The sequence below is a fragment of the Bos taurus genome, chromosome Y (assembly GCF_002263795.3).
Source record: "Bos taurus isolate L1 Dominette 01449 registration number 42190680 breed Hereford chromosome Y, ARS-UCD2.0, whole genome shotgun sequence".
In the NCBI taxonomy this organism is placed as follows: Eukaryota; Metazoa; Chordata; class Mammalia; order Artiodactyla; family Bovidae; genus Bos; species Bos taurus.
The window spans coordinates 43,085,883-43,098,519 of record NC_082638.1 but is presented as its reverse complement, the minus strand read 5'-3'; positions in this window follow the sequence as shown (position 1 = coordinate 43,098,519).

Below are 12,637 nucleotides of genomic sequence, written 5' to 3'. Positions count from 1 at the left end.
ACAAAGGAGGCAAGAATATAAAATGGATTAAAGGCAATCTCTTTAACAAGTGGTGCTGGGAAAACTGGCCAAACAACTACTTGTGAGAGAATGAGATTAGAACACTTTCTAACACCCTACACACAAAAAGACACAAAATGGATTAAAGATCTAAATGTAAGATCGGAAACTATAAAACTTCTAGAGGAGAACATAGGCAAAACACTCTCCGACACAAATCACAGCAGGATCCTCTATGACCCACCTCCCAGAATATTGGAAATAAAAACAAAAATAAACAAATGGGACCTAATTAAACTTAAAACCTTCTGCAGAACAAAGGAAACTACTAGCAAGGTGAAAAGACAGCCTTGAATGGGAGAAAATAATAGCAAATGAAGCAACTGACAAACAACTAATCTCAAAAATATAGAAGCAACTCTTGCAGTGCAATTCCAGAAAAATAAATGACCCAATAAAAAAATGGGCAAAAAAACTAAATAGACTTTTCTCCAAGAAGACATACAGATGGCTAACAAACACATGAGAAGATGCTCAACATCACTCATTATCAGAGAAGTGCAAATCAAAACCACAATGACGTACCATTTCACACCAGTCAGAATGGCTATGATCCAAACACCTACAAGCAATACATGCTGGAGAGGGTGTGGAGAAAAGGGAACCCTCTTACACTGTTCGTGGGAATGCAAACTAGTACAGCCACTATGGAGAACAGTGTGGAGATTCCTTAAAAAACTGGAAATAGAATGGCCATACGACCCAGCGATCCCACTGCTGGGCATACACACCGAGGAAACCAGAATTGAAAGAGACACGTGTACCCCAATGTTCATTGCAACACTATTTATAATAGCCAGGACATGGAAGCAACCTGGATGACTGTCAGCAGATGAATGGATAAGAAAGCTGTGGTACATATACACGATGGAGTATTACTCAGCCATTAAAAATAATACATTTGAATCAGTTCTAATGAGGTGGATGAACTGGAGCCTATTATATAGAGTGAAGTAAGCCAGAAAGAAAAATACCAATACAGCATACACATGCATATATATCGAATTTAGAAAAATGGTAATGATAACCGTGTAAGCGAGACAGTAAAAGTGACACAGAGGTATAGGACAGTCTTTTGGACTCTGTGGGAGAGGAAGAGGGTGGGATGATTTGGGACAATGCCACTGAAACATGTTTAATATCACATATGAAATGAGTCACCAGTCAAGGTTTCATGCATGATACTGAATGCTTGGGGCTGGTGCACTGGGACGACCCAGAAGGATGGATGACCCAGAAGGGTAGCGTGGAGGGGCGGGTGGGTTCAGGATGGGAACATGTGTATACCTGTGGTGGATTCACGTTGATGCATGGAAAAACCAATACAATATTGTAAAGTAATTAACCACCAATTAAAATAAATAAATTTATATAAAAATAATAAAAGCACAGTAGAAAACTGTTAATTTTCTATTAAAATCAGTGAGCATTATATCCAAATTAAAGAATGGCAAAAACAGCTTGAAGAACATCACTAAAGCCTGCTGAAAGAAATACAGTACAGGGTTAATGGTATGCAAGTTTAGGGTACACAAAACTTGAACTATAGTAATGGAAAATATATTAAAAGTTTCCTAGTGTGTGGGCAGAATGAGAAGTCTCCTCAGAAACTAAAACAAAGAAAACAAATCTTCACATTCTTTTAGAAAATCCAAATTGCTTCAGAAGGAAATATAAAGACACAGAAGAGAGAGCTAACAGCTTAAGTAGATCTATGTATGCTCGAATTATATAAGCAACATTATGTTTCATAGGCTTTTAGGCATTCATACCACAAATTTAACTCTGATGGTTGGGATACCCTTACATCTCATCTTGGTGAACTATTGCATAGAATATTTTTATTTTGTGGTAAATTTGTCTAATCAGTACTGTTCTATCATGTTTTAAAAAATAAGTATTTTTGTGCTTTCAACATTCAAGGTACATTTGCTTGTTGCTGCATATATGTAACTACACTTCTATGTTAAACAAACTCACTTTTTTAAGGAACTTATTTATTTTATTATTTTTTAAATTTTATTTATTTTGGCGGGGCCAGGTATTCATGGATGTTCAAGGGCCTTTTCTAGCTGAGGCAAGTGGTATGGTGCACTTTGATATGGTGCATAGCCTTCCCATTGTGATGGTTTCTTTTGTTGCAGAACACTGGCTCTAGTTTTGGCACATGAGCTCATGAGTTGTGGCCCATGAGTTTAGTTACACTTCGGCATGTGGGATCCTCCCAGACAAGGATCACTGGGAAGCTGACTATTAACCAATGGATCACTAGGGTAGTTCTGAACAAACCCAGACTCTGCAGGCTAGAAGTTTGTTCTACTTATCTACTTAAGTTCTACTTATCTATCTTAAGTAGATACTGTGTTGCTTTGGGGGATTCTCCTGGTGGCTCAGTGGTAAAGAATCCACCTCCCAATGTGGATGACCCAACGTTGAGAAAACCCTGAGTTGGAAAGATAGATCTTCTGGAAGAGAGAATGGAAACCAACCTCAGTATTCTTGCCTGGGTAATCCCACGGGCAGAGAAGCCTGGTAGTCTATGGTCCATGGAGATGAAAAAGAGAAGGAAATAACTTAGCAACTAATCACGACCACCACCACTATATTGTTTTGGGAGATAAAGTAAATAATTTGTTTAAAAGACCTTTTCCTGGAATGTCTGAAAAGTAGTCAGTGTTTTTGATTATTCAAACTATGCATAACTAAAAGGCATTTATTTTTATTGTGTGTAAAAATCTTTTCAATATTGACCGTGATTTTTTATAATGTATTGCCAGAGAATTTAGCCAGTCATTATATACATTTATTTAGCTCTCTTTTGAAGCCATGTCTTACAACAGCAACTGATTTCAATTATGTTCTTGCTTTAATATTCATCTTGAATTAGATTTTTTTGTCATTTTTGCAAGCAGCATTTCAGTAGATTTAAATCACTTATTTAATCATTTAATATCTTCACTACAACAACTATCCTCTAAAAAGGGAAATGACACTCCATTTCTCCTGTGATTTTATAGGGACAAGAGAGTAGTAAAGTTCATTGCTTAATGTAATTTTTTCAGGGTTAAAATACTCTTTCTAAGGCAGACCTCCAAACTTCAAGTTTTTCAAGCATTTTTAAAAAATCTATTTTAGTTTCTGGTCTGCTTAGTCTCACAGTTATGTCTGACTTTTTGTGACCTCTGGACTATAGCCCATCAAGCTCCTCTGTCTATGGGGGTTTTCCAGGCAAGAATACTGGAGTGGGTTGTCAGGCCACTCTTCCAGCAGATCTCTTATAGCAGATGAATTTTTTACTATCTGCACCTCCAAGGAAGCCTAAAGAATATGGGAGTGAGTGACCTGTTGCTTGTCCAGATAATCCTTCCAAACCAGAAATCAAACTGCATTGCAGCAGATTGTTAAGCAGGTGACCTACCAGGGAAGCCCTAGTTTCTGCTTAAAAGTTCCAATTGTCATTCCTTATTATGTGGACTCACTGATCATATGTCATGATTAAGAAAGAGATAACTTTCAGTACAACGTTTCATACTTGAAGTCAAACACATTTTTTTTCCTTTGAAGGAAATTATACCATATTGATGAAAATTCCCAACAAATTATATACTAAAATTGGAAAAAATATTCAAACAAACTCAAGGGCCATAGCCTGGTAAATGGTCTTTCCTACAGTTTTAAGAGGAGTGTTCTGAAGCTGTAGGGGCAGAGCCAGTATACACAGAAATCTCTTTAAAGTGGAAAATACATGAGTGAAACATATATCGTGGTAAAAAGGATCCTGTTAACCACAAAATACAAATATGGCAAGCAGTGATGTTAGTGTTTTCCTAGGCAAGAATCTGGAATCATTAAACTTCTTAATTATCTTAACTGACTAGGAACACACAACTCCAAAGCACAGAAATGCACAATCTCATTTTCGTATCCTGATTTTCCAGAGGGTACACTGATGACAGACAACTACAGTAGATTTTTACCTCCCCATTCAAGTGAATACCCAGTGACTATTCTCCATGGTTAAAGCAGATGTACAATATTTGCTTCACAGGTCAAAAATAGGGTGTCTAGCATAAAGTTCAAGCAAAATTATATCTAGCTAGAATGTTCACTAATGCTTAAATAGGTGAAAAGGTTTTCCATCACTATGAAAAACAATACTAAACATTTTATTTCCGAAGAGAAGGTATTTTTGTTCGTTTGTTTGTTTGCAGTAACTTTAAACTTTATTCCATCACTCCAACATTGGATACACAGACTAGGGGCTCTACTACCGCCACCACCAGTCCCTAGCTTACTGGACCTAAATATTTCAAAGAGAGGGATCTCTAATGAACCACAAGAGGTTCCTGTCTCCCAAACATAAGAACATTTGTCCAGGTCCTCTGATAGATATATAACCTTTCTCTTTAATTCCTCCACCACTTGTATTACGCTAGATTTCTAACAGAAGCATCCTGATGGAATTTGTTTCTCCAAGAAGGAAGACAACGGATACAATTTAAGTGAAGAAATGGTCAGGCAAGAGCACTTATTAACAGGTAGCAGAAGTCTGTTCAGTAGTATGAGTTAGCTCAAGCGGTTTCTAATTAGGGAAATGCACGCAGTCTTCATTACATTGACACATCTCGTTTCAAGCTCAGCGCGGTGTTCTCCAAAAATATATCATTCTTTACTGGCATCGGACACAGCGTCCCTCACAGTGTTGAGTACCAGGAAGTCAGTTGGTTTGGACTACACGTGCTCCGTAGGGCAGAAGAGACTGTGCTTGGGGGATAGGCCGGTAGCGTCATGCGCGAGAAAAGTGACGTTTACACCGTAACACCAGCCGGGTTGCCATTTTGTTGCTGCTAAGAGTGGCCGCGTGCCAATCTCTCCCAAGTTCTCAATTCAGAGAGTGTAACTTAGTACCTTGGAGGCCTCGGAGGATTATCTGGCAGCGGAAGCAGCACAGGAAGCTGCTTGGAAACAGTGAGCCTGCTGCTACAGCTCTGCCCAAGAATAAAGGTAATGACTCAGTTTCCAGGAACCACTGATTGCTCAGCCACCATCAGTGGTATTTCCTCCTCCTTCTGGTTGGCTGATGTTTTTGAGTGAACTGCACAGTCCGCATAGGAGCGAGAAGCTGCTCGTGCTTCCTCTCGCTCTGTTCACATAGCGGTATAATTTTCTCTCCCTTTTTGTCAATTTTACACCGCGGGTAAAATACTATTAGTTTGGGATTCATGCCAGTTTAACTGCAGGTGCGTTAGTAAACTGGCAGGAGCCTACTTTTGGTCAGTGGAGGCTTCGCCCCTCTGGCCTTCATCCCTTCCCAGAACTCTCCCTTAGCTGTTGTTTATGACACCCTGATTTTTTCTTTTGCAACTGTTAAATATTTGTCTATACTTTACTTTGTGGACAGTTCACTACTGGTGAAAATAACTGCTTCTTTGTAAGTGAAGTGAAGTGAAGTGAAGTGAAGTGAAGTGAAGTTGCTCAGTCGTGTCCAACTCTACAACCCCATGGACTGTAGCCTACCAGGCTCCTCGGTCCATGGGAGTTTCCAGGCAAGAATACTGGTGTGGGTTGCTATTTCTTTCTCCAGGGAATCTTTCTGACCAAGGGATGGAACCCAGGTCTCTCACATCGTAGGCAGACGCTTTACCATCTGAGCTCCCAGGAAAGGGTAAATCCATGTTGCATGTTTAGGTTCATGTCTGCCGGTTTACTTTCCTCTACCTGTCACAAACCTTAACCATTTTTTTTAGAAGGCACACATATCCCAACGTGTTCAGCCTTCTTTTCTCGTAAAATCGATGCTGGCACTATGCGTTTCTACTTATCTTTATTCTGAGGCAGACAGTTCACAAATAATCAGATTTGACAATAACTTTACTTGTAACTTCCAAAACGGTACTTCTAAGCTAATTGAAAGAGGGCAGTGGGACAGTTATTCCTTGAATTCTCCTTTTTACAGACCTGAGTTCTGCTTGGGTCATGGTTAATATCCTTGAAATGCCTCCTGGAAAACTGTAACTGCAAGGAATGAGAATACATCCTTCAGAATAGGACCATATTTCACATTCCACAACAAATCTCTCTTCATAATTCATTCCTTGCACTTCATTTTAGCTTTCAAGGCTTACTTAACCTTTGTCATATTCGGTCACACTTCTTTGCCTTTGACTTCAGTGCTCTCTAGAGTCCCCAAACCGACTGGTACAGCCTTTCTCTAGCAAATGTGTTGCTGCTAACTATTCAGGGAAACTCTAAGAATGTCTTTTTCAGAATGTGTTAGGTAAATTACAAAGCACTTCCACTTTTTTTTCCCCTAATTTAATTAACTTTTAACTTACAAATGAGTATACATTTCCATACATTCCTTGTTTCCTCCTCTGTTTCTAGGAAAGAAGTTTCAGGTGCCCATGTTGGCTTGTGTATTCTATAAGAGACTAGTAATTATTTTATGAAAGCAGAATTACCACAACTTGGTGCTTAGTAGATGTTCAACACATTTTTGTTAATGTTATCTTCCTCAGTTTCATTGCAGCCGTGGGTAACTCCCCCTTCCATCTGAGGGAATTTTAAACCAGCTGCTTCCTCTCAGGCCAAACTGAAGACATTTTGACATATGATTTTTCAGTTTTCATTGCTTTATAAATATATGGACTATTTTGGTTTATTAATTTGCAAATGAATTGTAGAAGGGAATGTATAGAACCCGGGTTTAATTGGAAAACATGGATAATAAAAAATGCTACAGGTTATCTCTGGTAATGGGTTATGTGGTTGATTATGTATTTATCTGCTAAGGGATTTAGAAGAAAGCCATCAGCAAATTTGTACGTGGCTAATCAGTAACAAATTAGGTTAAATTGTAAATCTCTTTTGAGGTCTGTTAATATTTTGCTGCTATTTAAATGATAATCTGTTTGTTTCCCTGTTTATATAAAGTTTAACAGCTTATGTTAGCTTGTTTGATGAGTTTGTAAACTATTATACAGATAATTAGATCTCAATATTTATTCACATTTTAATCACTGAAGTAAAGGAGGCAGAAACAGGTGCAAGGTTAAGGGAAACAAATGTGAAAAAAAGATACTTCGTATTTAAAGAAGATGGTCAAAACAAGAATTCTTTAGCTATTTATACCTTTTATAATAATGTGAATTTCAGAGTTTAATCTGAAACCTACCTTAGTGAAAGTCCTGAGGAGTTGTCTCATAATCTCACTCTTTTTTTTTTTTTAATCTAAATGCTGTTATTTGCTTATATATATATATATATATATATATTTGCTTATATATTTAATATATTATATATATTATATATATATATATATATTTTTTATTTTTTTTTTTGCTGTACTGGGCTTTCATTACTGTGGATGGGCTTTTCATTATTGTGGATGGACTTTTCTCTAGTTGTGGGGAACAGGGGCTTCTCTGTAGTTGCAGTGCACAGGATTCTCATTGGGGTACACTCTCTGCTTGTGGAGCATAGGCTCTAGGGAGACCAGGCTTCAGTAGTTGCAGCACGTGAGCTCAACAATTGCAGCTTCCAGGCTGTAGAACACAGGCTCAGTAGCTGTGGCACAGGGGCTCAGTTGTTCTGAGGCATGTGGATTCATCCTGGAGCAGGGATCAAACTGGTGTCTGCTGTATTCGCAGGTGGATTCCCTACCACTGAGCCACCACCAAAGCCCCACATAGCTCCATCTTTTCCCCATTTTCATTGTCATACATTTTACCAGAATTTCTTTATTAAATAATTCATTTTACACTGTTTCTCATGGATGCTTAATGGCATTTCTGTAAACAAAGTGTTCTGTTTTTATTCTATGGAAAAAGATGGTATAACTGAGAATGAATTTTAAGGTTTAGAGCAGAGTAAGGATGTCTTCCAACATTGAAAATTCCCTACCATCGTAATATTTTTCAATAGACTATGAGACATCCGTGCCAAGACCTCAGACGATCAGTGCTACAATGTCACTAGTGCATGATCATATTTAATAAAGTAACCGAATAACTGACTCTTATTTAAGTAAGTGCAGACTAAACTAAGAGTAAACTAATTGACTGAAGTACCTACATTTTTCCTTTTAATGAAAATTTAAGCCTACAGAAATGTTGAAATGTGAGCACAAATCCCATATGTTTTTCACTTAGACTCACTAATCTTTAATGTTTTCATTTTGTACTTTTTTTCTGTACATGAACATTTTCCTTCTAACATTTTAAACTTTGTTATAGGCAGGTCTAGATATTTAGTTATAGACTTTAGCCCTAAATATTTCATCTCCTAAGAGCGAAGCCTTTCTTTATATAATTCCAGGAGAATGGTTACAAGAAATTTAACCTTACAATTCTCTTGTCACCTAGTAAACCATAACCTTGACTAGACAGACCTTTCTTGGCAAAGTAATGTCTCTGCTTTTTAATATGCTATCTAGTTTGGTCATAACATTCCTTCCAAGGAGTGTCTTTTCATTTCATGGATGCAGTCACCATCTGCAGTGATTTTGGAGCCACCCAAAATAAAGTTTGTCACTGTTTCCACCGTTTCCCCATGTATTTCCCATGAAGTGATGGGACCAAATGCCATAGTGTTAGTTCTCTGAATGTTGAGCTTTAAGCCAAGTTTTTCACTCTCCTATTTCACTTTCATCAAGAGGCTTTTTAGTTCCTCTTCACTTTCTGCCATAAGGATAGTGTCATATGTATATATGAGGTTATTGATATTTCTTCAGGCAATCTTGATTCCAGCTTGTGCTTCTTCCAGCCCAGGGTGTTTCTCATGATGTACTCGCATAGAAGTTAAATAAGCAGGGTGACAATATACAGCCTTGGTGTACTCCTTTTCCTATTTGGAACAAGTCCATGTTCCATGTTCAGTTCTAACTGTTCCTTCCTGACCTGCATATAGGTTTCTCAAGAGGCAGGTCAGGTGGTCTGGTATTATCACTTCTTGACCAACATAGATAGCATATTAAAAAGCAGAGACATTACTTTGCCAACAAAGATTCGTCTAGGCAAGGCTATGGTTTTTCCAGTGGTCATGTACGGAAGTGAGAGTTGGACTGTGAAGAAAGCTGAGCGCTGAAGAATTGATGCTTTTGAACTGTGATGTTGGAGAAGATTCTTGAGAGTCACTTGGGCTGCAAGGAGATCTAACCAGTTCACCTTAAAGGAGATCAGTCCTGGGTATTCATTGAAAGGACTGATGCTGAAGCTGAAACTCCAATATGTTGGCCACCTTATGCGAAGATTTGACTCAGTGGAGAAGACGCTGATGCTGGGAGGGATTGGGGGCAGAAGGAAAAGGGGATTACAGAGGATGAGATGGTTGGATGGCCTCACCGACTCGATGAACATGAGATTGGGTAAACTCCGGGAGTTGGCAATGGGTAGGGAGGACTGGTGTGCTGCTATGCATGGGGTCGCAAAGAGTCAGACATGACTGAGCGACTGAACAGAATTGCACTGAAGTACTTTTCTAGAAATGTTGGTTGTGCTTAGTCATGTCTGATTCTTTTTTGAAATCATGGATTGTGCCCCACCTGGCTCCTGTCTCCATGGGATTTGCAGGAATAATACTGGAATGCGTTGTCCTTTTATTCTCCATGGGATCATCCTGGCCCGGAAGTCAAATGCGTGTCTCCTTTGTCTCTTGCATTTGCAGGTGAATTCTTCATGGCCCAGCCACTGGGGAAACCTGTTTGTTTTTTTTTGTTTTTTTTTTTGTTTTTTTGTATAGCCACTAGCCATATGTGGATGTTGAAATGAATGGAAATTTAAATAGTGTTCAATACACATGTATGCTTTTCTCTTAATTGAAAATTCTATTCTTCATTGTAGAGCTGGTATATAAACTCCATTCACATTTGTCCATTTGTTTCAGTAATTTACAGCACTTCTTAACAAAGCCTTGCAGTTATTCCTGCATACTGAAAGCCATTAAACCCACACACAACACACACACACATACACACACACTAACACACAAGCACAAATAATTTATTATTTGGAACATGATGTGTGGCTAAAGATAATCTGGTCCTTGAACTTCATATTTTTCCTTACATTAGAAGTGTGTTTTCATGGCCAATTTTTAACTTATCGTCTTCTTTTCTTTGCTATTTTCTTTTGTGTAGTAGTCCTGAGTACTAAGCTGGGTTCATGGCCTTTTATCCAAGGAACTCTCTAGCATGTGAATCCCATTACTTTTCAGGATAATTACAGATTAGACTAGGAGCTCTTTGGTCAAGTTGTTATTCAGTTGATAAGTCATATCTATGACTCTGTGGGACCCCATGAACTGCAGTACACTAGGATTCCCTGTCCTTCACTGTCTCCCTGAGTTTGGTCAGACTCATATACCTTGAATCCTGTGATACCATCCAACCATCTCATCTTCTGTTGTCCTCTTCTCTTGCCCTCCTGCTTTCCCTGCATCAAGGTCTTCTCCTTTCAGTCGTCTCTTTGCATCAGGTGGCCAAAATATTGGAGCTTTGGCAGCAGAAATTGCAGTGAATGTTCAGGGTTGATCTCCTTTAGGATTGACTTCTTTGATCTCCTTGCCATCCAATGGACTCTCAAGAGTCTTCTCCAGAACTTCCAGTGAAAAGCTTCAACTCTTCAGTGTCCAGCCTTCTTTATGTTCCCAACTGTCACATCCATACGTGACTACTGGAAGAACTAGATATTTGACTATACAGACCTTTGTCAGCAACGTGGTAGCTGCCTTTAACATGTTGTATAGAGTTGCCATAGCTTTTCTTCCAAAGAGCAGTTCAGTTCAGTCACTGAGTTGTGTCCGACTCTGTGATTCCATGGACTGCAGAATGCCAGGCCTCCCCGTCCATCACCAACTCCTGGAGTTTACCCAAACACTTGTTCATTAAGTCAGTGATGCCATTCGTCCATCTCACCCTCTATCGTCCCCACCTCCTGCTGCCCTAAATCTTTCTCAACATCAGAGTCTTTTCAAATGAGTCAGTTTTTTTGGCATCAGGTGGCCATGTATTGAAGTTTCAGCTTCAACATCAGTCTTTACTTTGTTGGCACTCAGCTTTCTTTAGAGTCCAACTCTCACATCCATACATGACTACTGGAAAAACCATAGCCTTTACTAGAAGGAACTTTGTTGGCAAAGTAATGTCTCTGTTTTTTAATATGCTGTCTAGGTAAGTCATAACTTTCATTCCAAGTAAGTGTCCTTTAATTTCATTGCTGCAATCACCATCAGCAGTGATTTTGGAGCCACCCATAAAATAAAATGTCAGCCACTGTTTCCCCATGTATTCCCCATGAAGTTATGGGACCAGATGCCATGATCTTAGTTTTCTGAATGTTGAGCTTTAAGCCAACTCTTTCACTCTCCTCTTTCACTTTCATGAAGAGAATCTTTAGTTCTTCTTCACTTTCTGCCATAAGGGTGATGTCATCTGCATACCTGAGGTTATTGACATTTCTTCCAGCAATCTTGATTCCATCTTGGGCTTCATCCAGCCCAGCATTTCTCATGATGTACTCTGCATAGAAGTTAAATAAGCAGGGTGAAAATAGACAGCCTTGAGGTACTCCTTTTTCTATTTGGAACCGGTCTGCTGTTCCATTTCCAGTGCTAACTTGCTTTCTGACCTGCATACAGATTTCTCAAGAGGCAGGTCAAGAGGGCTGGTAATCCCATGTCTTTCAGAATTTTCCACAGTTTATTGTGATCCACAGAGTCAAAGGCTTTGGCATAGTCAATAAAGCAAAAATAGATGCTTTTCTGGTACTTGCTTGCTTTTTCAATGGTCCTGTAGATGTTGTCAACTTGATCTCTGGTTTCTCTGCCTTCTTGAACACCAGCTTGAACATCAAGAAGGTCATGGTTCACATATTGCTGAAGCCTGCCTTGGAGAATTTTGAGCATTACCTTTCTAGTGTGTGAGATGAATGCATTTGTGCGGTAGTTTGAGCATTCTTTGGCATTACCTTTCTTTGGGATTGGAATGAAAACTGACCTTTTCCAGTCCCCTGGCCACTGCTGAGTTTTCCAAATGTGCTGGCATATTGAGTGCAGCACTTTCACAGCATCATCTTTCAGGATTTGGGATAGCTCAACTGGAATTCCATCACATCCACTAGCTGTATTCGTAGTGATGCTTTCTAAGGCCCACTTGACTTCACATTCCAGGATGTCTGGCTCTAGGTCAGTGATCACACCACTGTGGTTATCTGAGTCGTGAAGATCTTTTTTGTACAGTTCTTCTCTGTATTCTTGCCATCTCTTCTTAATATCTTGTGCTTCTGTTAGGTCCATACCATTGCTGTCCTTTATCGACCTCATAACATGATAGACTATCTTATTTAGTAACTTTGGCACATTTATTGATCATATTGTTTTAAAGTTCTTTCAACCCTAATTTTTTGGATTAAAAAAAAACAGTTTTTTCTCTTGAATCATTCTTTTCCAGTTAGTGATTTGGGTCCTGAATTGATGTAGATTGGTAACTAGATGGCTATATTTGTGTGGATGAATTATTTTCATTTGTTTAAAATAACTAAAAATTCCCAGAGTGATTTGTGAATACAAGTAATTTATGTGA